This window comes from Rhinichthys klamathensis, unplaced genomic scaffold (genome assembly GCF_029890125.1).
Source record: "Rhinichthys klamathensis goyatoka isolate OS25496 unplaced genomic scaffold, OSU_Roscu_1.1 h1tg000313l_1, whole genome shotgun sequence".
Taxonomy (NCBI): Eukaryota; Metazoa; Chordata; class Actinopteri; order Cypriniformes; family Leuciscidae; genus Rhinichthys; species Rhinichthys klamathensis.
This window is the reverse complement of record NW_026606831.1, coordinates 252,660-275,922: the sequence shown is the minus strand read 5'-3', so window position 1 is coordinate 275,922 and position 23,263 is coordinate 252,660. Positions and strand designations below refer to the sequence as shown.

General features: G+C 42.6%; 25 non-coding genes across 25 annotated transcripts; all 25 read right to left on the bottom strand.

Annotated features, from left to right (window-relative positions):
• Positions 1 to 464: 464 nt before the first annotated feature.
• Positions 465 to 553, bottom strand: trnar-ucu (transfer RNA arginine (anticodon UCU)). Its single transcript is given in 2 exon segments — positions 465 to 500; positions 517 to 553. It is a non-coding gene; the product is annotated as a tRNA-Arg (tRNA).
• Positions 554 to 694: 141 nt separating this feature from the next.
• On the bottom strand, positions 695 to 768 carry trnat-ugu (transfer RNA threonine (anticodon UGU)). Its single transcript has one exon. It is a non-coding gene; the product is annotated as a tRNA-Thr (tRNA).
• Positions 769 to 1,612: 844 nt separating this feature from the next.
• Positions 1,613 to 1,686, bottom strand: trnat-cgu (transfer RNA threonine (anticodon CGU)). The gene has a single exon. It is a non-coding gene; the product is annotated as a tRNA-Thr (tRNA).
• Positions 1,687 to 2,412: 726 nt separating this feature from the next.
• trnat-agu (transfer RNA threonine (anticodon AGU)) lies at positions 2,413 to 2,486 on the bottom strand. Its single transcript has one exon. It is a non-coding gene; the product is annotated as a tRNA-Thr (tRNA).
• A 512-nt stretch (positions 2,487 to 2,998) lies between these two features.
• Positions 2,999 to 3,087, bottom strand: trnar-ucu (transfer RNA arginine (anticodon UCU)). Its single transcript is given in 2 exon segments — positions 2,999 to 3,034; positions 3,051 to 3,087. It is a non-coding gene; the product is annotated as a tRNA-Arg (tRNA).
• A 141-nt stretch (positions 3,088 to 3,228) lies between these two features.
• On the bottom strand, positions 3,229 to 3,302 carry trnat-ugu (transfer RNA threonine (anticodon UGU)). The gene has a single exon. It is a non-coding gene; the product is annotated as a tRNA-Thr (tRNA).
• Positions 3,303 to 4,140: 838 nt separating this feature from the next.
• trnat-cgu (transfer RNA threonine (anticodon CGU)) lies at positions 4,141 to 4,214 on the bottom strand. The gene has a single exon. It is a non-coding gene; the product is annotated as a tRNA-Thr (tRNA).
• A 726-nt stretch (positions 4,215 to 4,940) lies between these two features.
• On the bottom strand, positions 4,941 to 5,014 carry trnat-agu (transfer RNA threonine (anticodon AGU)). Its single transcript has one exon. It is a non-coding gene; the product is annotated as a tRNA-Thr (tRNA).
• A 513-nt stretch (positions 5,015 to 5,527) lies between these two features.
• On the bottom strand, positions 5,528 to 5,616 carry trnar-ucu (transfer RNA arginine (anticodon UCU)). Its single transcript is given in 2 exon segments — positions 5,528 to 5,563; positions 5,580 to 5,616. It is a non-coding gene; the product is annotated as a tRNA-Arg (tRNA).
• Positions 5,617 to 5,757: 141 nt separating this feature from the next.
• On the bottom strand, positions 5,758 to 5,831 carry trnat-ugu (transfer RNA threonine (anticodon UGU)). Its single transcript has one exon. It is a non-coding gene; the product is annotated as a tRNA-Thr (tRNA).
• An 836-nt stretch (positions 5,832 to 6,667) lies between these two features.
• trnat-cgu (transfer RNA threonine (anticodon CGU)) lies at positions 6,668 to 6,741 on the bottom strand. Its single transcript has one exon. It is a non-coding gene; the product is annotated as a tRNA-Thr (tRNA).
• Positions 6,742 to 7,470: 729 nt separating this feature from the next.
• On the bottom strand, positions 7,471 to 7,544 carry trnat-agu (transfer RNA threonine (anticodon AGU)). The gene has a single exon. It is a non-coding gene; the product is annotated as a tRNA-Thr (tRNA).
• Positions 7,545 to 8,056: 512 nt separating this feature from the next.
• trnar-ucu (transfer RNA arginine (anticodon UCU)) lies at positions 8,057 to 8,145 on the bottom strand. The gene is given in 2 exon segments: positions 8,057 to 8,092; positions 8,109 to 8,145. It is a non-coding gene; the product is annotated as a tRNA-Arg (tRNA).
• A 141-nt stretch (positions 8,146 to 8,286) lies between these two features.
• Positions 8,287 to 8,360, bottom strand: trnat-ugu (transfer RNA threonine (anticodon UGU)). Its single transcript has one exon. It is a non-coding gene; the product is annotated as a tRNA-Thr (tRNA).
• An 842-nt stretch (positions 8,361 to 9,202) lies between these two features.
• On the bottom strand, positions 9,203 to 9,276 carry trnat-ugu (transfer RNA threonine (anticodon UGU)). The gene has a single exon. It is a non-coding gene; the product is annotated as a tRNA-Thr (tRNA).
• A 726-nt stretch (positions 9,277 to 10,002) lies between these two features.
• Positions 10,003 to 10,076, bottom strand: trnat-agu (transfer RNA threonine (anticodon AGU)). The gene has a single exon. It is a non-coding gene; the product is annotated as a tRNA-Thr (tRNA).
• A 511-nt stretch (positions 10,077 to 10,587) lies between these two features.
• On the bottom strand, positions 10,588 to 10,676 carry trnar-ucu (transfer RNA arginine (anticodon UCU)). Its single transcript is given in 2 exon segments — positions 10,588 to 10,623; positions 10,640 to 10,676. It is a non-coding gene; the product is annotated as a tRNA-Arg (tRNA).
• A 141-nt stretch (positions 10,677 to 10,817) lies between these two features.
• Positions 10,818 to 10,891, bottom strand: trnat-ugu (transfer RNA threonine (anticodon UGU)). The gene has a single exon. It is a non-coding gene; the product is annotated as a tRNA-Thr (tRNA).
• An 843-nt stretch (positions 10,892 to 11,734) lies between these two features.
• On the bottom strand, positions 11,735 to 11,808 carry trnat-cgu (transfer RNA threonine (anticodon CGU)). Its single transcript has one exon. It is a non-coding gene; the product is annotated as a tRNA-Thr (tRNA).
• Positions 11,809 to 12,534: 726 nt separating this feature from the next.
• On the bottom strand, positions 12,535 to 12,608 carry trnat-agu (transfer RNA threonine (anticodon AGU)). Its single transcript has one exon. It is a non-coding gene; the product is annotated as a tRNA-Thr (tRNA).
• A 7,626-nt stretch (positions 12,609 to 20,234) lies between these two features.
• trnat-ugu (transfer RNA threonine (anticodon UGU)) lies at positions 20,235 to 20,308 on the bottom strand. The gene has a single exon. It is a non-coding gene; the product is annotated as a tRNA-Thr (tRNA).
• An 861-nt stretch (positions 20,309 to 21,169) lies between these two features.
• On the bottom strand, positions 21,170 to 21,243 carry trnat-cgu (transfer RNA threonine (anticodon CGU)). Its single transcript has one exon. It is a non-coding gene; the product is annotated as a tRNA-Thr (tRNA).
• A 727-nt stretch (positions 21,244 to 21,970) lies between these two features.
• trnat-agu (transfer RNA threonine (anticodon AGU)) lies at positions 21,971 to 22,044 on the bottom strand. The gene has a single exon. It is a non-coding gene; the product is annotated as a tRNA-Thr (tRNA).
• A 511-nt stretch (positions 22,045 to 22,555) lies between these two features.
• On the bottom strand, positions 22,556 to 22,644 carry trnar-ucu (transfer RNA arginine (anticodon UCU)). The gene is given in 2 exon segments: positions 22,556 to 22,591; positions 22,608 to 22,644. It is a non-coding gene; the product is annotated as a tRNA-Arg (tRNA).
• Positions 22,645 to 22,785: 141 nt separating this feature from the next.
• trnat-ugu (transfer RNA threonine (anticodon UGU)) lies at positions 22,786 to 22,859 on the bottom strand. Its single transcript has one exon. It is a non-coding gene; the product is annotated as a tRNA-Thr (tRNA).
• Between the last annotated feature and the right edge of the window lie 404 nt (positions 22,860 to 23,263).

Sequence of the window (23,263 nt, the reverse complement as noted above, 5' to 3'; positions counted from 1 at the left end):
TAGCACGTCAGGAGAATAGCTGATTACATCATGAATATGTCCCTTTGAAGTTAGAGGGTTATTTCCAAAACCTGAAAGGTGTGCAGGCTTCTGTTCAGGGACATGGGAATATCTCAAACCATTTCATTTTGGATCGAAACTCTCAGTTACGATACATCTAAACGCTGTTTCAGCTAGGAGAAATGGAAAGCATGTTTTTTTTTCTTTTGCTAGGTAGGTGGCCAACAATAGGTAGTTGCAGATTTTGGCCTGAGCCATTGGATTTCAACCCATTCTTGTTATCTCCCTTATTGAAATAGGTGACTTAAGCTAATTAGTAGAGTACTCTATGATCCGAGTTGGGTGTGTGCAATAAGCGAAATAAGCAGAGCGTGAAGGGGATGCTTCAGAAGTAGTTTGTGGATCCAAGGGTTTAAGCGTATGCTTGTCCAACACAAAGACATCTGAGCAAAAGAGGGAATGCACGACTCTGGTGGGACTCGAACCCACAACCTTTGAATACCTCCATTCACAACCTAGAAGTCCAATGCGCTATCCATTGCGCCACAGAGCCACAAAGAGCCAAGCTTTAAGACGCTATTGCATGCACATTACTTCTTAGATTTCCACTTTTTGTGCAGATACACACTGTTCAGCATCCAAAGATTTACGTATGTAAAAAGGGTAGGTGAGCGGTGCCCGCATGCCACGGCACAGGCACTGCTGGTTTTCGAACCCAGAATCTCCTGTTTACAAGACAGGCGCTTTGACCAACTATGCCACAGCGCCACTTGCTAAACCTTCTGCGATGTGTTGGAATAAAAAAAAAAAAAAGAAATAAAAAAAAAGAAGAGGTTGCAGGTCAGGAAAATAGCGGATTACATCATGAAAGAGGTTAGGGGATTATTTCCAAAACCCGAGATATCCGAGGGAATATCTGAAACTCTCAATACTTGTGTCTGAAATGTTTTTGGAACCTCCAGTTACAATCCATCTAAACTCTGTCTCAGCTTGGAGAAATGGAAAGCAATTTTTGCTATGCTTTCAGCTGATCTGAAAGACAAAATCCCGAAAGATTTTCATGAATTAAATATTCATATTTGTAAAGACTGTTTTGAACACACATCCAGAGGCTAGATCTCAACAATAGGAAGTAGCAGATTTTGGCCTAAGCCAGTGGTTTTCAAACCATTCTCGAAACCTCCCAGACGCTATACATTTTCGTTATCCTCCTTATTTCAAAACGGTGAATTGAGCTAATTACTAGAGTACTCTGTGATCCGAGTTGGCTGTGTCCAATAAGGGAGATGAGCATTATGTGAGGGGTAGGCTTCTGAAGTAGTTTGTGGACCCCAGTTTTGAACATATGTCTGACACACAGAGACATCAGAGCAAAAGAGGCCATTCACACTTCTGGTGGGACTCAAAACCACAACCAGGGAATTTCTCCATTCGCATCGTAGAAGTCCAAAGCTCCATCAATTGCACCACAGAGCCATAAAATGACCCACTTCAAGGAAGTATTGCATGCGCAGCGCTTCTTCGTTTTTCCAATTTTGTGCAGGTACACACTGTTCGGCATGCAAAGACTTTCATATGTGAAAAGTTTAAGCACTCCCATATCCTGTGGCATAGGCACTGCTGGGATTTGAACCCAGGATCTCCTGTTTACGAGACAGGCGTTTTGACCAGCTAAGCCACACCGGCAGTTGCAAAAGTGTGGTGAAATTTGTCAGTAAAACAAGTCTAAAAGAGGTAGCACATGAGGAAAAAAGCTGATTACGTTATGAAAGAGGTCCCTTAGAGGTAAGAGGATTGTTTCCAAAACATGATGGCCTTTCAGGCCTCAAGGGAATGTCTGAACTCATTTCATTTTGGCTCTACACTCTCAACACTCATGCCTAAAATGTTTCCTGAGCTTTCTTCTCATATGAAAGGGCAAAATCCAGAAAGATATCCATGTATTATTCTTCATATATGTAAAGACTTTGTTTGTACAAATATCCATAGGCTTGACTTTATCAATAGGTAGTAGCAGATTTCGGCCCTAAGCCAGGGGCTTGCAAACCATTCTTGAAGCTTATCTGCACCACATATATGTTTTTATTATCTCTCTCTCATTTAAAACAGGTGAATCAAATAATTGACTGATTAGTAACGTACTCAATGATCTGACTTGTGTGTGCCCAATAAGAAAAACAAGAAAAATGTGCTGTGTTGGCTCCTGAAAAAGTTGGAAAACCCCAGGTTTAAGCAAATGTCAGTCTGGCAAAGACGTCTATGCAAAGGGACACCATTCGTGACTCAGGTGGGACCCAAAAACCAACAACCTTTATAAAGCCTTCATTTGCAACCGAGAGGTCCAGATTGTCTTTCCTGCCGAGACTTTAACATCTGAAAAGGTTGAACGACTACTCTTAGAAGCCACAGATTAGGCACTGCTGGGATTCGAACCCAGGATCTCCTGTTTACTAGACAGGCGCTTTGACCAACTAAGCCACAGCGCCAGGTGCTGTCCCTGATTCTATGCTTTTGTATACAAAGTCTAAAAGAGGTAGCACGTCAGGAGAATAGCTGATTACATCATGAATATGTCCCTTTGAAGTTAGAGGGTTATTTCCAAAACCTGAAAGGTGTGCAGGCTTCTGTTCAGGGACATGGGAATATCTCAAACCATTTCATTTTGGATCGAAACTCTCAGTTACGATACATCTAAACGCTGTTTCAGATAGGAGAAATGGAACGCATGTTTTTTTTTCTTTTGCTAGGTAGGTGGCCAACAATAGGTAATTCCAGATTTTGGCCTGAGCCATTGGATTTCAACCCATTCTTGTTATCTCCCTTATTTAAATAGGTGACTTAAGCTAATTAGTAGAGTACTCTATGATCTGAGTTGGGTGTGTGCAATAAGCGAAATAAGCAGAGCGTGAAGGGGATGCTTCAGAAGTAGTTTGTGGATCCAAGGGTTTAAGCGTATGCTTGTCCAACACAAAGACATCTGAGCAAAAGAGGGTATGCACGACTCTGGTGGGACTCGAACCCACAACCTTTGAATACCTCCATTCACAACCTAGAAGTCCAATGCGCTATCCATTGCGCCACAGAGCCACAAAGAGCCAAGCTTTAAGACGCTATTGCATGCACATCACTTCTTAGATTTCCACTTTTTGTGCAGATACACACTGTTCAGCATCCAAAGATTTACGTATGTAAAAAGGGTAGGTGAGCGGTGCCCGCATGCCACGGCACAGGCACTGCTGGTTTTCGAACCCAGAATCTCCTGTTTACAAGACAGGCGCTTTGACCAACTATGCCACAGCGCCACTTGCTAAACCTTCTGCGATGTGTTGGAATAAAAAGTAAAAAAAAAAAAAAAAAAGAGGTTGCAGGTCAGGAAAATAGCGGATTACATCATGAAAGAGGTTAGGGGATTATTTCCAAAACCCGAGATATCCGAGGGAATATCTGAAACTCTCAATACTTGTGTCTGAAATGTTTTTGGAACCTCCAGTTACAATCCATCTAAACTCTGTCTCAGCTTGGAGAAATGGAAAGCAATTTTTGCTATGCTTTCAGCTGATCTGAAAGACAAAATCCCGAAAGATTTTCATGAATTAAATATTCATATTTGTAAAGACTGTTTTGAACACACATCCAGAGGCTAGATCTCAACAATAGGAAGTAGCAGATTTTGGCCTAAGCCAGTGGTTTTCAAACCATTCTCGAAACCTCCCAGACGCTATACATTTTCGTTATCCTCCTTATTTCAAAACGGTGAATTGAGCTAATTACTAGAGTACTCTGTGATCCGAGTTGGCTGTGTCCAATAAGGGAGATGAGCAGAATGTGAGGGGTAGGCTTCTGAAGTAGTTTGTGGACCCCAGTTTTGAACATATGTCTGACACACAGAGACATCAGAGCAAAAGAGGCCATTCACACTTCTGGTGGGACTCAAAACCACAACCAGGGAATTTCTCCATTCGCATCGTAGAAGTCCAAAGCTCCATCAATTGCACCACAGAGCCATAAAATGACCCACTTCAAGGAAGTATTGCATGCGCAGCGCTTCTTCGTTTTTCCAATTTTGTGCAGGTACACACTGTTCGGCATGCAAAGACTTTCATATGTGAAAAGTTTAAGCACTCCCATATCCTGTGGCATAGGCACTGCTGGGATTTGAACCCAGGATCTCCTGTTTACGAGACAGGCGTTTTGACCAGCTAAGCCACAGCGGCAGTTGCAAAAGTGTGGTGAAATTTGTCAGTAAAACAAGTCTAAAAGAGGTAGCACATGAGGAAAAAAGCTGATTACGTTATGAAAGAGGTCCCTTAGAGGTAAGAGGATTGTTTCCAAAACATGATGGCCTTTCAGGCCTCAAGGGAATGTCTGAACTCATTTCATTTTGGCTCTACACTCTCAACACTCATGCCTAAAATGTTTCCTGAGCTTTCTTCTGATATGAAAGGGCAAAATCCAGAAAGATATCCATGTATTATTCTTCATATATGTAAAGACTTTGTTTGTACAAATATCCATAGGCTTGACTTTATCAATAGGTAGTAGCAGATTTTGGCCCTAAGCCAGGGGCTTGCAAACCATTCTTGAAGCGCATCTGCACCACATATATGTTTTTATTATCTCTCTCTCATTTAAAACAGGTGAATCAAATAATTGACTGATTAGTAACGTACTCAATGATCTGACTTGTGTGTGCCCAATAAGGAAAACAAGAAAAATGTGCTGTGTCGGCTCCTGAAAAAGTTGGAAAACCCCAGGTTTAAGCAAATGTCAGTCTGGCAAAGACGTCTATGCAAAGGGACACCATTCGTGACTCAGGTGGGACCCAAAAACCAACAACCTTTATAAAGCCTTCATTTGCAACCGAGAGGTCCAGATTGTCTTTCCTGCCGAGACTTTAACATCTGAAAAGGTTGAACGACTACTCTTAGAACCCACAGATTAGGCACTGCTGGGATTCGAACCCAGGATCTCCTGTTTACTAGACAGGCGCTTTGACCAACTAAGCCACAGCGCCAGGTGCTGGCCCTGATTCGATGCTTTTGTATACAAAGTCTAAAAGAGGTAGCACGTCAGGAGAATAGCTGATTACATCATGAATATGTCCCTTTGAAGTTAGAGGGTTATTTCCAAAACCTGAAAGGTGTGCAGGCTTCTGTTCAGGGACATGGGAATATCTCAAACCATTTCATTTTGGATCGAAACTCTCAGTTACGATACATCTAAACGCTGTTTCAGCTAGGAGAAATGGAAAGCATGTTTTTTTTTTCTTTTGCTAGGTAGGTGGCCAACAATAGGTAGTTAAAGATTTTGGCCTGAGCCATTGGATTTCAACCCATTCTTGTTATCTCCCGTATTGAAATAGGTGACTTAAGCTAATTAGTAGAGTACTCTATGATCCGAGTTGGGTGTGTGCAATAAGCGAAATAAGCAGAGCGTGAAGGGGATGCTTCAGAAGTAGTTTGTGGATCCAAGGGTTTAAGCGTATGCTTGTCCAACACAAAGACATCTGAGCAAAAGAGGGAATGCACGACTCTGGTGGGACTCGAACCCACAACCTTTGAATACATTCATTCACAACCTAGAAGTCCAATGCGCTATCCATTGCGCCACAGAGCCACAAAAAGCAAAGCTTTAAGACGCTATTGCATGCACATCACTTCTTAGATTTCCACTTTTTGTGCAGATACACACTGTTCAGCATCCAAAGATTTACGTATGTAAAAAGGGTAGGTGAGCGGTGCCCACATGCCACGGCACAGGCACTGCTGGTTTTCGAACCCAGAATCTCCTGTTTACAAGACAGGCGCTTTGACCAACTATGCCACAGCGCCACTTGCTAAACCTTCTGCGATGTGTTGGAATAAAAAATAAAAAATAAAAAAGAAGAGGTTGCAGGTCAGGAAAATAGCGGATTACATCATGAAAGAGGTTAGGGGATTATTTCCAAAACCCGAGATATCCGAGGGAATATCTGAAACTCTCAATACTTGTGTCTGAAATGTTTTTGGAACCTCCAGTTACAATCCATCTAAACTCTGTCTCAGCTTGGAGAAATGGAAAGCAATTTTTGCTATGCTTTCAGCTGATCTGAAAGACAAAATCCCGAAAGATTTTCATGAATTAAATATTCATATTTGTAAAGACTGTTTTGAACACACATCCAGAGGCTAGATCTCAACAATAGGAAGTAGCAGATTTTGGCCTAAGCCAGTGGTTTTCAAACCATTCTCGAAACCTCCCAGACGCTATACATTTTCGTTATCCTCCTTATTTCAAAACGGTGAATTGAGCTAATTACTAGAGTACTCTGTGATCCGAGTTGGCTGTGTCCAATAAGGGAGATGAGCAGAATGTGAGGGGTAGGCTTCTGAAGTAGTTTGTGGACCCCAGTTTTGAACATATGTCTGACTCACAGAGACATCAGAGCAAAAGAGGCCATTCACACTTCTGGTGGGACTCAAAACCACAACCAGGGAATTTCTCCATTCGCATCGTAGAAGTCCAAAGCTCCATCAATTGCACCACAGAGCCATAAAATGACCCACTACAAGGAAGTATTGCATGCGCAGCGCTTCTTCGTTTTTCCAATTTTGTGCAGGTACACACTGTTCGGCATGCAAAGACTTTCATATGTGAAAAGTTTAAGCACTCCCATATCCTGTGGCATAGGCACTGCTGGGATTTGAACCCAGGTTCTCCTGTTTACGAGACAGGCGCTTTGACCAGCTAAGCCACAGCGCCAGTTACAAAAGTGCGGTGAAATTTGTCAATAAAACAAGTCTAAAAGAGGTAGCACATGAGGAAAAAAGCTGATTACGTTATGAAAGAGGTCCCTTAGAGGTAAGAGGATTGTTTCCAAAACATGATGGCCTTTCAGGCCTCAAGGGAATGTCTGAACTCATTTCATTTTGGCTCTACACTCTCAACACTCATGCCTAAAATGTTTCCTGAGCTTTCTTCTGATATGAAAGGGCAAAATCCAGAAAGATATCCATGTATTATTCTTCATATATGTAAAGACTTTGTTTTGTACAAATATCCATAGGCTTGACTTTATCAATAGGTAGTAGCAGATTTCGGCCCTAAGCCAGGGGCTTGCAAACCATTCTTGAAGCGCATCTGCACCACATATATATGTTTTTATTATCTCTCTCTCATTTAAAACAGGTGAATCAAATAATTGACTGATTAGTAACGTACTCAATGATCTGACTTGTGTGTGCTCAATAAGGAAAACAAGAAAAATGTGCTGTGTCGGCTCCTGAAAAAGTTGGAAAACCCCAGGTTTAAGCAAATGTCAGTCTGGCAAAGACGTCTATGCAAAGGGACTCCATTCGTGACTCAGGTGGGACCCAAAAACCAACAACCTTTATAAAGCCTTCATTTGCAACCGAGAGGTCCAGATTGTCTTTCCTGCCGAGACTTTAACATCTGAAAAGGTTGAACGACTACTCTTAGAAGCCACAGACTAGGCACTGCTGGGATTCGAACCCAGGAACTCCTGTTTACTTGACAGGCGCTTTGACCAACTAAGCCACAGCACCAGGTGCTGTCCCTGATTCTATGCTTTTGTATACAAAGTCTAAAAGAGGTAGCACGTCAGGAGAATAGCTGATTACATCATGAATATGTCCCTTTGAAGTTAGAGGGTTATTTCCAAAACCTGAAAGGTGTGCAGGCTTCTGTTCAGGGACATGGGAATATCTCAAACCATTTCATTTTGGATCGAAACTCTCAGTTACGATACATCTAAACGCTGTTTCAGCTAGGAGAAATGGAAAGCATGTTTTTTTTTCTTTTGCTAGGTAGGTGGCCAACAATAGGTAGTTGCAGATTTTGGCCTGAGCCATTGGATTTCAACCCATTCTTGTTATCTCCCTTATTTAAATAGGTGACTTAAGCTAATTAGTAGAGTACTCTATGATCCGAGTTGGGTGTGTGCAATAAGCGAAATAAGCAGAGCGTGAAGGGGATGCTTCAGAAGTAGTTTGTGGATCCAAGGGTTTAAGCGTATGCTTGTCCAACACAAAGACATCTGAGCAAAAGAGGGTATGCACGACTCTGGTGGGACTCGAACCAACAACCTTTGAATACCTCCATTCACAACTTAGAAGTCCAATGCGCTATCCATTGCGCCACAGAGCCACAAAAAGCCAAGCTTTAAGACGCTATTGCATGCACATCACTTCTTAGATTTCCACTTTTTGTGCAGATACACACTGTTCAGCATCCAAAGATTTACGTATGTAAAAAGGGTAGGTGAGCGGTGCCCACATCCCACGGCACAGGCACTGCTGGGATTCGAACCCAGAATCTCCTGTTTACAAGACAGGCGCTTTGACCAACTAAGCCACAGCGCCACTTGCTAAACCTTCTGCGATGTGTTGGAATAAAAAGTAAAAAAAACAAAAACAAAAAAAGAGGTTGCAGGTCAGGAAAATAGCGGATTACATCATGAAAGAGGTTAGGGGATTATTTCCAAAACCCGAGATATCTGGGGGAATATCTGAAACTCTCAATACTTGTGTCTGAAATGTTTTTGGAACCTCCAGTTACAATCCATCTAAACTCTGTCTCAGCTTGGAGAAATGGAAAGCAATTTTTGCTATGCTTTCAGCTGATCTGAAAGACAAAATCCCGAAAGATTTTCATGAATTAAATATTCATATTTGTAAAGACTGTTTTGAACACACATCCAGAGGCTAGATCTCAACAATAGGAAGTAGCAGATTTTGGCCTAAGCCAGTGGTTTTCAAACCATTCTCGAAACCTCCCAGACGCTATACATTTTCGTTATCCTCCTTATTTCAAAACGGTGAATTGAGCTAATTACTAGAGTACTCTGTGATCCGAGTTGGCTGTGTCCAATAAGGGAGATGAGCAGAATGTGAGGGGTAGGCTTCTGAAGTAGTTTGTGGACCCCAGTTTTGAACATATGTCTGACTCACAGAGACATCAGAGCAAAAGAGGCCATTCACACTTCTGGTGGGACTCAAAACCACAACCAGGGAATTTCTCCATTCGCATCCTAGAAGTCCAAAGCTCCATCAATTGCACCACAGAGCCATAAAATGACCCACTTCAAGGAAGTATTGCATGCGCAGCGCTTCTTCGTTTTTCCAATTTTGTGCAGGTACACACTGTTCGGCATGCAAAGACTTTCATATGTGAAAAGTTTAAGCAATCCCATATCCTGTGGCATAGGCACTGCTGGGATTTGAACCCAGGATCTCCTGTTTACAAGACAGGCGCTTTGACCAGCTAAGCCACAGCGCCAGTTACAAAAGTGTGGTGAAATTTGTCAGTAAAACAAGTCTAAAAGAGGTAGCACATGAGGTAAAAAGCTGATTACGTTATGAAAGAGGTCCCTCAGAGGTAAGAGGATTGTTTCCAAAACATGATGGCCTTTCAGGCCTCAAGGGAATGTCTGAACTCATTTAATTTTGGCTCTACACTCTCAACACTCATGCCTAAAATGTTTCCTGAGCTTTCTTCTGATATGAAAGGGCAAAATCCAGAAAGATATCCATGTATTATTCTTCATATATGTAAAGACTTTGTTTGTACAAATATCCATAGGCTTGACTTTATCAATAGGTAGTAGCAGATTTCGGCCCTAAGCCAGGGGCTTGCAAACCATTCTTGAAGCGCATCTGCACCACATATATGTTTTTATTATCTCTCCCTCATTTAAAACAGGTGAATCAAATAATTGACTGATTAGTAACGTACTCAATGATCTGACTTGTGTGTGCCCAATAAGGAAAACAAGAAAAATGTGCTGTGTCGGCTCCTGAAAAAGTTGGAAAACCCCAGGTTTAAGCAAATGTCAGTCTGGCAAAGACGTCTATGCAAAGGGACACCATTCGTGACTCAGGTGGGACCCAAAAACCAACAACCTTTATAAAGCCTTCATTTGCAACCGAGAGGTCCAGATTGTCTTTCCTGCCGAGACTTTAACATCTGAAAAGGTTGAACGACTACTCTTAGAAGCCACAGATTAGGCACTGCTGGGATTCGAACCCAGGATCTCCTGTTTACTAGACAGGCGCTTTGACCAACTAAGCCACAGCGCCAGGTGCTGTCCCTGATTCGATGCTTTTGTATACAAAGTCTAAAAGAGGTAACACGTCAGGAGAATAGCTGATTACATTATGAATAGGTCCCTTTGAAGTCAGAGGGTTATTTCCAAAACCTGAAAGGTGTGCAGGCTTCTGTTCAGGGACATGGGAATATCTCAAACCATTTCATTTTGGATCGAAACTCTCAGTTACGATACATCTAAACGCTGTTTCAGCTAGGAGAAATGGAAAGCATGTTTTTTTTCTTTTGCTAGGTAGGTGGCCAACAATAGGTAGTTGCAGATTTTGGCCTGAGCCATTGGATTTCAACCCATTCTTGTTATCTCCCTTATTTAAATAGGTGACTTAAGCTAATTAGTAGAGTACTCTATGATCCGAGTTGGGTGTGTGCAATAGGCGAAATAAGCAGAGCGTGAAGGGGATGCTTCAGAAGTAGTTTGTGGATCCAAGGGTTTAAGCGTATGCTTGTCCAACACAAAGACATCTGAGCAAAAGAGGGAATGCACGACTCTGGTGGGACTCGAACCCACAACCTTTGAATACCTCCATTCACAACCTAGAAGTCCAATGCGCTATCCATTGCGCCACAGAGCCACAAAAAGCGAATCTTTAAGACGCTATTGCATGCACATCACTTCTTAGATTTCCACTTTTTGTGCAGACACACACTGTTCAGCATCCAAAGATTTACGTATGTAAGAAGGGTAGGTGAGCGGTGCCCACATGCCACGGCACAGGCACTGCTGGGATTCGAACCCAGAATCTCCTGTTTACAAGACAGGTGCTTTGACCAACTAAGCCACAGCGCCACTTGCTAAACCTTCTGCGATGTGTTGGAATAAAAAGAAAAAAAAAAGAAAAAAAGAGGTTGCAGGTCAGGAAAATAGCGGATTACATCATGAAAGAGGTTAGGGGATTATTTCCAAAACCCGAGATATCCGAGGGAATATCTGAAATTCTCAATACTTGTGTCTGAAATGTTTTTGGAACCTCCAGTTACAATCCATCTAAACTCTGTCTCAGCTTGGAGAAATGGAAAGCAATTTTTGCTATGCTTTCAGCTGATCTGAAAGACAAAATCCCGAAAGATTTTCATGAATTAAATATTCATATTTGTAAAGACTGTTTTGAACACACATCCAGAGGCTAGATCTCAACAATAGGAAGTAGCAGATTTTGGCCTAAGCCAGTGGTTTTCAAACCATTCTCGAAACCTCCCAGACGCTATACATTTTCGTTATCCTCCTTATTTCAAAACGGTGCATTGAACTAATTACTAGAGTACTCTTTGATCCGACTTGGCTGTGTCCAATAAGGGAGATGAGCAGAATGTGAGGGGTAGGCTTCTGAAGTAGTTTGTGGACCCCAGTTTTGAACATATGTCTGACACACAGAGACATCAGAGCAAAAGAGGCCATTCACACTTCTGGTGGGACTCAAAACCACAACCAGGGAATTTCTCCATTCACATCCTAGAAGTCCAAAGCTCCATCAATTGCACCACAGAGCCATAAAATGACCCACTTCAAGGAAGTATTGCATGCGCAGCGCTTCTTCGTTTTTCCAATTTTGTGCATGTACACACTGTTCGGCACTGTTCGGTTTCGACTTTCATATGTGAAAAGTTTAAGCAATCCCATATCCTGTGGCATAGGCACAGCTGGGATTTGAACCCAGGATCTCCTGTTTACGAGACAGGCGCTTTGACCAGCTAAGCCACCACGCCAGTTACAAAAGTGCGGTGAAATTTGTCGGTAAAACAAGTCTAAAAGAGGTAGCACATGAGGAAAAAAGCTGATTACGTTATGAAAGAGGTCCCTTAGAGGTAAGAGGATTGTTTCCAAAACATGATGGCCTTTCAGGCCTCAAGGGAATGTCTGAACTCATTTCATTTTGGCTCTACACTCTCAACACTCATGCCTAAAATGTTTCCTGAGCTTTCTTCTGATATGAAAGGGCAAAATCCAGAAAGATATCCATGTATTATTCTTCATATATGTAAAGACTTTGTTTGTACAAATATCCATAGGCTTGACTTTATCAATAGGTAGTAGCAGATTTCGGCCCTAAGCCAGGGGCTTGCAAACCATTCTTGAAGCGCATCTGCACCACATATATGTTTTTATTATCTCTCTCTCATTTAAAACTGGTGAATCAAATAATTGACTGATTAGTAACGTACTCAATGATCTGACTTGTGTGTGCCCAATAAGGAAAACAAGAAAAATGTGCTGTGTCGGCTCCTGAAAAAGTTGGAAAACCCCAGGTTTAAGCAAATGTCAGTCTGGCAAAGACGTCTATGCAAAGGGACACCATTCGTGACTCAGGTGGGACCCAAAAACCAACAACCTTTATAAAGCCTTCATTTGCAACCGAGAGGTCCAGATTGTCTTTCCTGCCGAGACTTTAACATCTGAAAAGGTTGAACGACTACTCTTAGAAGCCACAGATTAGGCACTGCTGGGATTCGAACCCAGGATCTCCTGTTTACTAGACAGGCGCTTTGACCAACTAAGCCACAGCGCCAGGTGCTGTCCCTGATTCGATGCTTTTGTATACAAAGTCTAAAAGAGGTAGCACGTCAGGAGAATAGCTGATTACATTATGAATAGGTCCCTTTGAAGTCAGAGGGTTATTTCCAAAACCTGAAAGGTGTGCAGGCTTCTGTTCAGGGACATGGGAATATCTCAAACCATTTCATTTTGGATCGAAACTCTCAGTTACGATACATCTAAACGCTGTTTCAGCTAGGAGAAATGGAAAGCATGTTTTTTTTCTTTTGCTAGGTAGGTGGCCAACAATAGGTAGTTGCAGATTTTGGCCTGAGCCATTGGATTTCAACCCATTCTTGTTATCTCCCTTATTTAAATAGGTGACTTAAGCTAATTAGTAGAGTACTCTATGATCCGAGTTGGGTGTGTGCAATAAGCGAAATAAGCAGAGCGTGAAGGGGATGCTTCAGAAGTAGTTTGTGGATCCAAGGGTTTAAGCGTATGCTTGTCCAACACAAAGACATCTGAGCAAAAGAGGGTATGCACGACTCTGATGGGACTCGAACCCACAACCTTTGAATACCTCCATTCACAACCTAGAAGTCCAATGCGCTATGCATTGCGCCAAGCGCAGCGCGCATATGTTGATCAAAGCTATCAAAAGTTGCCTGAAATTGACCCAAAGATCGCAGGATCGAATCCTGCTCGTCCACACTTTTTATGACTAATGTTAATTATTAGGATAAATGTTATTTAACTACACATTTGTATATAATAATACAGTAAACAATAATAATAATAATTATAAGAGGAAGAAGATGAAGAAGAAAAACACAAAAACGTCCAAACCCATTATATTTTTTTAATATAATCACAACAATTATTAAAACTGGTAATAGTAGTAGTAATAATAATCCGGTACATAAATAACTTAAGGCATAACTAAACATAAATAAATGCTTCTCATCTATTATTATTATTATTTAAAATATATATTATTATAATAATAAGAGTAATAATGATATTAATGATAATCAGGTACATAAATAACTTAAATGCTTCTCATCTATTATTATTAATAATAATAATAATGATGATATTAATGATAATCAGGTACATAAATAACTTAAGGCATAAGTTAACGTAATAAAATAACTAAAATAAACTCTTCTCATCAGGGCAACCACCTGTTGCCCAGAAATTAAAATGTGTATATAATTTTAGTGTAGTTGGTGTAGTCAATAATACAGTAAACAATAATAATAATGAAAAGAGGAAGTAGATGAATAAGAAAAAACACAGAAACATCCAAACCCATTAAATTTTTTTAATATAATCACATTCCGGTACATAAATAACTTATAAATAACATAAATAACTAAACAAATGCTTCTCATCTATTATTATTATTATTAAAAATATATATTATTATTAATAATAATAGTAATAATGATATTACAGTTTTTTCTGAATGCTTAAGCGCTAATCGTGATTCTTGTAGCACAATTTCTAAAACTATTAATACGTATAGCAAAACCACTCACTGAGTTTGCAAAACTAAAAGCACAAAAACTGCTTTGCACTCAGTTTGCAATTTTGTAACACACACTTTGCAAAACTGTAGGCACAATTCACTGCACAACACTCTTTTTGCAGAACTTTAAACACAACTCACTGCATACACTCAATTACCAAATTTCCAACACACTCCTAGCAAAATTATACACATGTATGGCTATCATTAACACTATTTTGCCAACTGTCTGGCACACTTTCACATGTGAAAACTGTTTTAGATAATTAGTTCACTTTGCAATCAGCCTAAGCACTATAAATAAGCCACAGGTAAGCTGTCTGTGGGGAGTTCAATGGAAGGAGCAGTAAGAGTGAGAAGAGTGAGAATCAGAGGAGGCCGAGGGAGAGGACGTGGAGGTGAAGAAGTTGGAGGAAGAGGACGTGGAGGTGAAGAAGTTGGAGGAAGAGGACGTGGAGGTGAAGAAGTTGGAGGAAGAGGACGTGGAGGTGAAGAAGTTGGAGGAAGAGGACGTGGAGGTGAAGAAGTTGGAGGAAGAGGACGTGGAGTTGAAGAAGTTGGAGGAAGAGGACGTGGAGGTGAAGAAGTTGGAGGAAGAGGACGTGGAGGTGAAGAAGTTGGAGGAAGAGGACGTGGAGGTGAAGAAGTTGGAGGAAGAGGACGTGGAGGTGAAGAAGTTGGAGGAAGAGGACGTGGAGGTGAAGAAGCGAGAGGGTTAGAGGAAGTTAGAGGAAGAGGACAAGGAGGAGCAAGAAGAGCAAGAAGAGGACGAGGAGGCCGAGGGAGAGGACGTGGAGTTGAAGAAGTTGGAGCAAGAGGACGTGGAGGTGAAGAAGTTGGAGGAAGAGGACGTGGAGGTGAAGAAGTTGGAGGAAGAGGACGTGGAGGTGAAGAAGTTGGAGGAAGAGGACGTGGAGTTGAAGAAGTTGGAGCAAGAGGACGTGGAGGTGAAGAAGTTGGAGGAAGAGGACGTGGAGGTGAAGAAGTTGGAGGAAGAGGACGTGGAGGTGAAGAAGCGAGAGGGTTAGAGGAAGTTAGAGGAAGAGGACAAGGAGGAGCAAGAAGAGCAAGAAGAGGACGAGGAGGCCGAGGGAGAGGACGTGGAGTTGAAGAAGTTGGAGCAAGAGGACGTGGAGGTGAAGAAGTTGGAGGAAGAGGACGTGGAGGTGAAGAAGTTGGAGGAAGAGGACGTGGAGGTGAAGAAGTTGGAGGAAGAGGACGTGGAGTTGAAGAAGTTGGAGCAAGAGGACGTGGAGGTGAAGAAGTTGGAGGAAGAGGACGTGGAGGTGAAGAAGCGAGAGGGTTAGAGGAAGTTAGAGGAAGAGGACAAGGAGGAGCAAGAAGAGCAAGAAGAGGACGAGGAGGCCGAGGGAGAGGACGTGGAGTTGAAGAAGTTGGAGCAAGAGGACGTGGAGGTGAAGAAGTTGGAGGAAGAGGACGTGGAGGTGAAGAAGTTGGAGGAAGAGGACGTGGAGGTGAAGAAGTTGGAGGAAGAGGACGTGGAGTTGAAGAAGTTGGAGCAAGAGGACGTGGAGGTGAAGAAGTTGGAGGAAGAGGACGTGGAGGTGAAGAAGTTGGAGGAAGAGGACGTGGAGGTGAAGAAGTTGGAGGAAGAGGACGTGGAGGTGAAGAAGTTGGTGGAAGAGGACGTGGAGTTGAAGAAGCGAGAAGGTTAGAGGAAGTTAGAGGAAGAGGACAAGGAGGAGCAAGAAGAGGATGAGGAGGCCGAGGGAGAGGACGTGGAGTTGAAGAAGCGAGAGGGTTAGAGGAAGTTAGAGGAAGAGGACAAGGAGGTGCAAGAAGAGGACGAGGAGGGGAAAGAGGAAGGGTAAGAAGAGTAAGAAATAGAATAACTGATGACATCAGAGGTACAATAGTGGACCATGTCATCAACCATGGGATGACCCTGAGGGAAGCTGGCCAACGGGTTCAGCCTAATTTGAGCCGCTACACTGTGGCAAGCATCATTAGGACATTTCGAAATGAGAATCGGTAAGTACTTTGTAGCACTGCCATACTCTAATGAGAAACACAACAGTACCATACATGCAAAAATACTGAAATTGTTACTTTACAGAATTGCTAGACGTCCAGATGTTGGGGGCAGAGGAAGAATGTTCACTCCAGAGCAAGAGACCCATATAGTGAACATGGTGATTGCCAATAATGCAATAAGACTGCGCGAAATACAGCAGCGCATAATTGATAATGACACCATCTTTCAAAATATACACAGTGTAAGCATTTCTGCACTAAGTCGTGTACTTGCGCGCCACAGAATAAGAATGAAGCAAATTTACCGAGTTCCTTTCGAGAGAAACAGAACGTGTAAAGCAACTGCGATATGACTATAAGCTATGGTAAGCTATAGTGTCATTGGTTCTGAATTTGGAAGTGCATACTGTAGTGCTGTGCATGGGCCTGATGTGTTGCATTTGTTTTGTCTTGTCCAGAGAGTGATGGAACTAGAAGCAGATGCCATGGGACATGAGCTACTTTTTGTAGATGAGGCCGGTTTTAACCTCAGTAAAACCAGGAGACGTGGCAGGAACATTATTGGACACATTGCCATCATCAATGTCCCAGGACAACGTGGTGGTAACATAACCATGTGTGCAGCTATAAGCCAAAATGGTGTTGTTCACCATCATGCAACCATAGGCCCATACAACACTGCACACATTATAGCATTCCTGGACACCTTACATGACATGCTCACTGTTCAGAGACCAGAGCATACCCGATATGTCATCATATGGGACAATGTTAGTTTCCATAGGGCTGCTTTGGTCCGCATCTGGTTTACAGACCACCCATTCTTCATGGCACTCAACCTGCCTCCATACTCTCCATTCTTAAATCCCATCGAGGAGTTCTTCTCTGCCTGGCGCTGGAAAGCGTACGACGGTCATCCTCATCAACAGGTAGCCCTTTTACAGGCAATGGAGGAGGCATGTGGAGATATTGACCAGGCATCATGTCAGGGCTGGATACGGCATTCAAGGAGATATTTTCCCCGGTGCCTTAGACTGGAGGATATCGCATGCAATGTGGACGAAATTTTGTGGCCGGACCCAGAAAGACGACATGATGTAGGCTGATTGTTTTGTTTTTTTTGTGAAATTACTATTTTGTGTTCTGACTTTGTCTTAGTTTGATGAGTGTGAATAAACACCAATACTTGAAGTTTGGATCCTTGTATGTTTACATGACACTATGACAAAAGTATGACCTCAAATTGACATCTGTACACAGAGAAAGCAAAAGCCAGATGTGTTTTGTATTCATACCATCAGTGTGTAGTTGGCACATTGTGTGCTTAGTAGATGATGGCTTGTGTTTACTGTTTGATACGAAAACACCATTTTTACGAAGGTGTGAAGAGTTAATTTAGCTGTGATCGCTTTTGCAAGAGAACTACAATGTTTTGATAATTGGGTGAAAGGTTTTCTTATTTGTGTGTAGAGTTTTGCAAAACTAGCCAATAGTTACAAAAAATGTGCTTAAGCAATCAGAAAAAACTGTAAATGAGGAACATAATCACAAGGGCACAGGTGACACAGATAAATAATCAAGACTAACAAGGAAACAAGGGGGTGTGGTAAAAGACACAAAACAATGCAAACACATAACAGGCCATGTGCTTGCACACACAACATAAACAATCCTGACATAACCCCCCTCTTACGGAGCGGCTACCAGACGCTCCACATGAGACCTAATAGACTGTAACTCAGACACAAACCAACAAAACATAACCACTAACAATAATGGCAAACAAGAGTACATAATAAAAGGATTGGGGTGACTCAATAAAAATAACACACAAGGGAGGGGGGGTGGGGGAACAAAAGAGTTCATCGGAAGGGGTCCAGAGTGGATTGGTGAAGCAACAGTCCTAAACTCACTGGACATGGGCGAGGGTTGAGGGCAAGGAAACCGAACAGGTCTGGATGGAGACACATAAGGTACAATCTTGGGGAGGACAGATCGGGGTAACACAGTAGCAGGGGTGACCGGGGGAACAACAGAGAACAACGCAGGTGGCGCTGCAGCTGGCCGCGGAGACGTTACAGGAACCAAGACTGGGGACGCCGCAGCCAGCAACGGAACTGAGACAGGGGGTGCAGCAGGCGACTGTGGAACAGAGGGTTCAAAAGGCGCTGCGGCTGGCCTTGAAGCTGGAACAGGACTGGACTCCTTAGCTGGGACAGGGCTAGACTCTGTCACTTTCCCATCAACCTCCATATGGACAGGAATGGACTCCTTAACTGGGACAGGGCTAGACTCGGTCACTTTCCCATCAACCTCAGCGTGGACAGGAATGGACTCCATAGCTGGAATAGGACTGGACTCGGTCATTCCCCCATCTACCTCAGCGTGGACAGAACTGGACGCAGCGGGCTTGTTAGTCGATGTGGGTCCCAGAAGAAACTGAGACGGAGGACATGGAACTTTCCTCCTCTTCCTCCTCCTTGGCCGCGGAGCAGAAACCAAAGCCGGATTTGTAGTCGGTACCAGGGTCGTTACTGCAAGTGGAGGGACCACCACAGGCAATGCGGACTCAGTGGACGAAGCTTCCGATGCAGACTCCCACGACACCCGTCTTCCTCGCTTTCTACGAAGGCTTCCAGCTACGGCAGGTGCTTTGGGAGTCGAGGTGAAGAGAGCCTGGTCCCCAAGCGTTGCAACAGCTAGGACGCGACCCTCCGGAATCACTGGCAATGAAGCTTTCACTGTCTCCGTAAGACCCTGCCGCTCTCCCCGACACATGGTTCACCACTTCACTGAACGGGCGTCGAATCAGCCCTTCCCGTTCACACATAGGAGGAGGTGCATTGAGACCCGCGATGAAAAAGGAGTTCAGGAGAATCTCTGGCATGAATCTCCTCTTCCCATCAACACCTTGGACATATCTCTCCAGGGACTCCTCTCCCTGTGGAGGAAACGGAGTCCTACCCACCTTCATATCAGTGGTTAACGTCCGCCACCACTCTTCGTGGTCCTTCGACTGGCCTCTTGCAGGAAAAGACATATTGTCTGCTGGGTTCAAAATTAGGCTTGTTCGTTCTGTCACGGTATGCGGATATGAACCCAAACGCAGACAGTAATAAATAAAACACGGATTTATTAAACAGACAGAAAACAAAGACCCACGAGGGAGCAAACGAACATTGACAAGACTAGACTAATAAACTTGACAAAAACATGAGACTAGAACTAACAGGCAGGATACAAACTCTGATCACGGGAATATACAGCTCACAGAACAGGACGACAGGATACAACGAACAAGCACCGAGTAACAAACACAAGGATCTTAAATGAGGAACATAATCACAAGGGCACAGGTGACACAGATAAATAATCAAGACTAACAAGGAAACAAGGGGGTGTGGTAAAAGACAAAAAACAATGCAAACACATAACAGGCCATGTGCTTGCACACACAACATAAACAATCCTGACACAATCATTTTAATGTTGCAACTGGTAAAGCTGTAGTAAACTGTAACGTTATATGCTTTGTTCTGCTTGGTCGCTTTATCTATAAATACATTTTTTAATTATATTTTGTATTAATTACTTGAATTATTAGCTAGTCTGAGACACAGGTTATTCATATAAAACAACTATATATTTGGCACTTCACTTTTATTGACAAAAGACTGACTTACTTTGCGAATTTTGATCCGAAGTTAATCAATGAATGTTATCCTCTTCTCCGGTCCCAATTCGCAAGTCTCTGGGGGGGAGGTGACTCTTGACGTTTATTGGTCAATTCTTGGTTAGTTACTAGGCTGAATCATGGTAGCGATGAGAGCCGCGATTGGCCATAAGCGTACGAATCTTGGTTGCAGCAGGGAACGTGATTGGCTGTCATAACCAAGAATAGTACGAATCTTGGTTGCAGCAGGGAACGTGATTGGCTGTCATAACCAAGAATAACCACGATTTACAGGCGGCATGAAGCGCCACAGAGCCACAAAAAGCCAAGCTTTAAGACGCTATTGCATGCACATCACTTCTTAGATTTCCACTTTTTGTGCAGATACACACTGTTCAGCATCCAAAGATTTACGTATGTAAAAAGGGTAGGTGAGCGGTTCCCACATCCCACGGCACAGGCACTGCTGGGATTCGAACCCAGAATCTCCTGTTTACAAGACAGGCGCTTTGACCAACTAAGCCACAGCGCCACTTGCTAAACCTTCTGCGATGTGTTGGAATAAAAAGTAAAAAAAAAAAAAAAAAAAAAAAAAAAAAGGTTGCAGGTCAGGAAAATAGCGGATTACATCATGAAAGAGGTTAGGGGATTATTTCCAAAACCCGAGATATCCGAGGGAATATCTGAAACTCTCAATACTTGTGTCTGAAATGTTTTTGGAACCTCCAGTTACAATCCATCTAAACTCTGTCTCAGCTTGGAGAAATGGAAAGCAATTTTTGCTATGCTTTCAGCTGATCTGAAAGACAAAATCCAGAAAGATTTTCATGAATTAAATATTCATATTTGTAAAGACTGTTTTGAACACACATCCAGAGGCTAGATCTCAACAATAGGAAGTAGCAGATTTTGGCCTAAGCCAGTGGTTTTCAAACCATTCTCGAAACCTCCCAGACGCTATACATTTTCGTTATCCTCCTTATTTCAAAACGGTGAATTGAGCTAATTACTAGAGTACTCTGTGATCCGACTTGGCTGTGTCCAATAAGGGAGAAGAGCAGAATGTGAGGGGTAGGCTTCTGAAGTAGTTTGTGGACCCCAGTTTTGAACATATGTCTGACTCACAGAGATATCAGATGTCAGATATCAGAGCAAAAGAGGCCATTCACACTTCTGGTGGGACTCAAAACCACAACCAGGGAATTTCTCCATTCGCATCCTAGAAGTCCAAAGCTCCATCAATTGCACCACAGAGCCATAAAATGACCCACTTCAAGGAAGTATTGCATGCGCAACGCTTCTTCGTTTTTCCAATTTTGTGCAGGTACACACTGTTCGGCATGCAAAGACTTTCATATGTGAAAATTTTAAGCACTCCCATATCCTGTGGCATAGGCACTGCTAGGATTTGAACCCAGGATCTCCTGTTTACGAGACAGGCGCTTTGACCAGCTAAGCCACAGCACCAGTTACAAAAGTGCAGTGAAATTTGTCGGTAAAACAAGTCTAAAAGAGGTAGCACATGAGGAAAAAAGCTGATTACGTTATGAAAGAGGTCCCTTAGAGGTAAGAGGATTGTTTCCAAAACATGATGGCCTTTCAGGCCTCAAGGGAATGTCTGAACTCATTTCATTTTGGCTCTACACTCTCAACACTCATGCCTAAAATGTTTCCTGAGCTTTCTTCTGATATGAAAGGGCAAAATCCGGAAAGATATCCATGTATTATTCTTCATATATGTAAAGACTTTGTTTGTACAAATATCCATAGGCTTGACTTTATCAATAGGTAGTAGCAGATTTTCGTCCCTAAGCCAAGGGCCTGGAAACCATTCTTGAAGCGCATCTGCACCACATATATGTTTTTATTATCTCTCTCTCATTTAAAACAGGTGAATCAAATAATTGACTGATTAGTAACGTACTCGATGATCTGACTTGGGTGTGCCCAATAAGGAAAACAAGAAAAATGTGCTGCGTCGGCTCCTGAAAAAGTTGGAGAACCCCAGGTTTAAGCAAATGTCAGTCTGGCAAAGACGTCTATGCAAAGGGACACCATTCGTGACTCAGGTGGGACCCAAAAACCAACAACCTTTATAAAGCCTTCATTTGCAACCGAGAGGTCCAGATTGTCTTTCCTGCCGAGACTTTAACATCTGAAAAGGTTGAACGACTACTCTTAGAAGCCACAGATTAGGCACTGCTGGGATTCGAACCCAGGATCTCCTGTTTACTAGACAGGCGCTTTGACCAACTAAGCCACAGCGCCAGGTGCTGTCCCTGATTCGATGCTTTTGTATACAAAGTCTAAAAGAGGTAGCACGTCAGGAGAATAGCTGATTACATTATGAATATGTCCCTTTGAAGTTAGAGAGTTATTTCCAAAACCTGAAAGGTGTGCAGGCTTCTGTTCAGGGACATGGGAATATCTCAAACCATTTCATTTTGGATTGAAACTCTCAGTTACGATACATCTAAACGCTGTTTCAGCTAGGAGAAATGGAAAGCATGTTTTTTTTCTTTTGCTAGGTAGGTGGCCAACAATAGGTAGTTGCAGATTTTGGCCTGAGCCATTGGATTTCAACCCATTCTTGTTATCTCCCTTATTTAAATAGGTGACTTAAGCTAATTAGTAGAGTACTTTATGATCTGAGTTGGGTGTGTGCAATAAGCGAAATAAGCAGAGCGTGAAGGGGATGCTTCAGAAGTAGTTTGTGGATCCAAGGGTTTAAGCGTATGCTTGTCCAACACAAAGACATCTGAGCAAAAGAGGGTATGCACGACTCTGGTGGGACTCGAACCCACAACCTTTGAATACCTCCATTCACAACCTAGAAGTCCAATGCGCTATCCATTGCGCCACAGAGCCACAAAAAGCCAAGCTTTAAGACACTATTGCATGCACATCACTTCTTAGATTTCCACTTTTTGTGCAGATACACACTGTTCAGCATCCAAAGATTTACGTATGTAAAAAGGGTAGGTGAGCAGTTCCCACATCCCGCGGCACAGGCACTGCTGGGATTCGAACCCAGAATCTCCTGTTTACAAGACAGGCGCTTTGACCAACTAAGCCACAGCGCCACTTGCTAAACCCTCTGCGATGTGTTTGAATAAAAAGTAAAAAAAAAAAAAGTAAAAAAACAGAGGTTGCAGGTCAGGAAAATAGCGGATTACATCATGAAAGGGGTTAGGGGATTATTTCCAAAACCCGAGATATCCGAGGGAATATCTGAAACTCTCAATACTTGTGTCTGAAATGTTTTTGGAACCTCCAGTTACAATCCATCTAAACTCTGTCTCAGCTTGGAGAAATGGAAAGCAATTTTTGCTATGCTTTCAGCTGATCTGAAAGACAAAATCCAGAAAGATTTTCATGAATTAAATATTCATATTTGTAAAGACTGTTTTGAACACACATCCAGAGGCTAGATCTCAACAATAGGAAGTAGCAGATTTTGGCCTAAGCCAGTGGTTTTCAAACCATT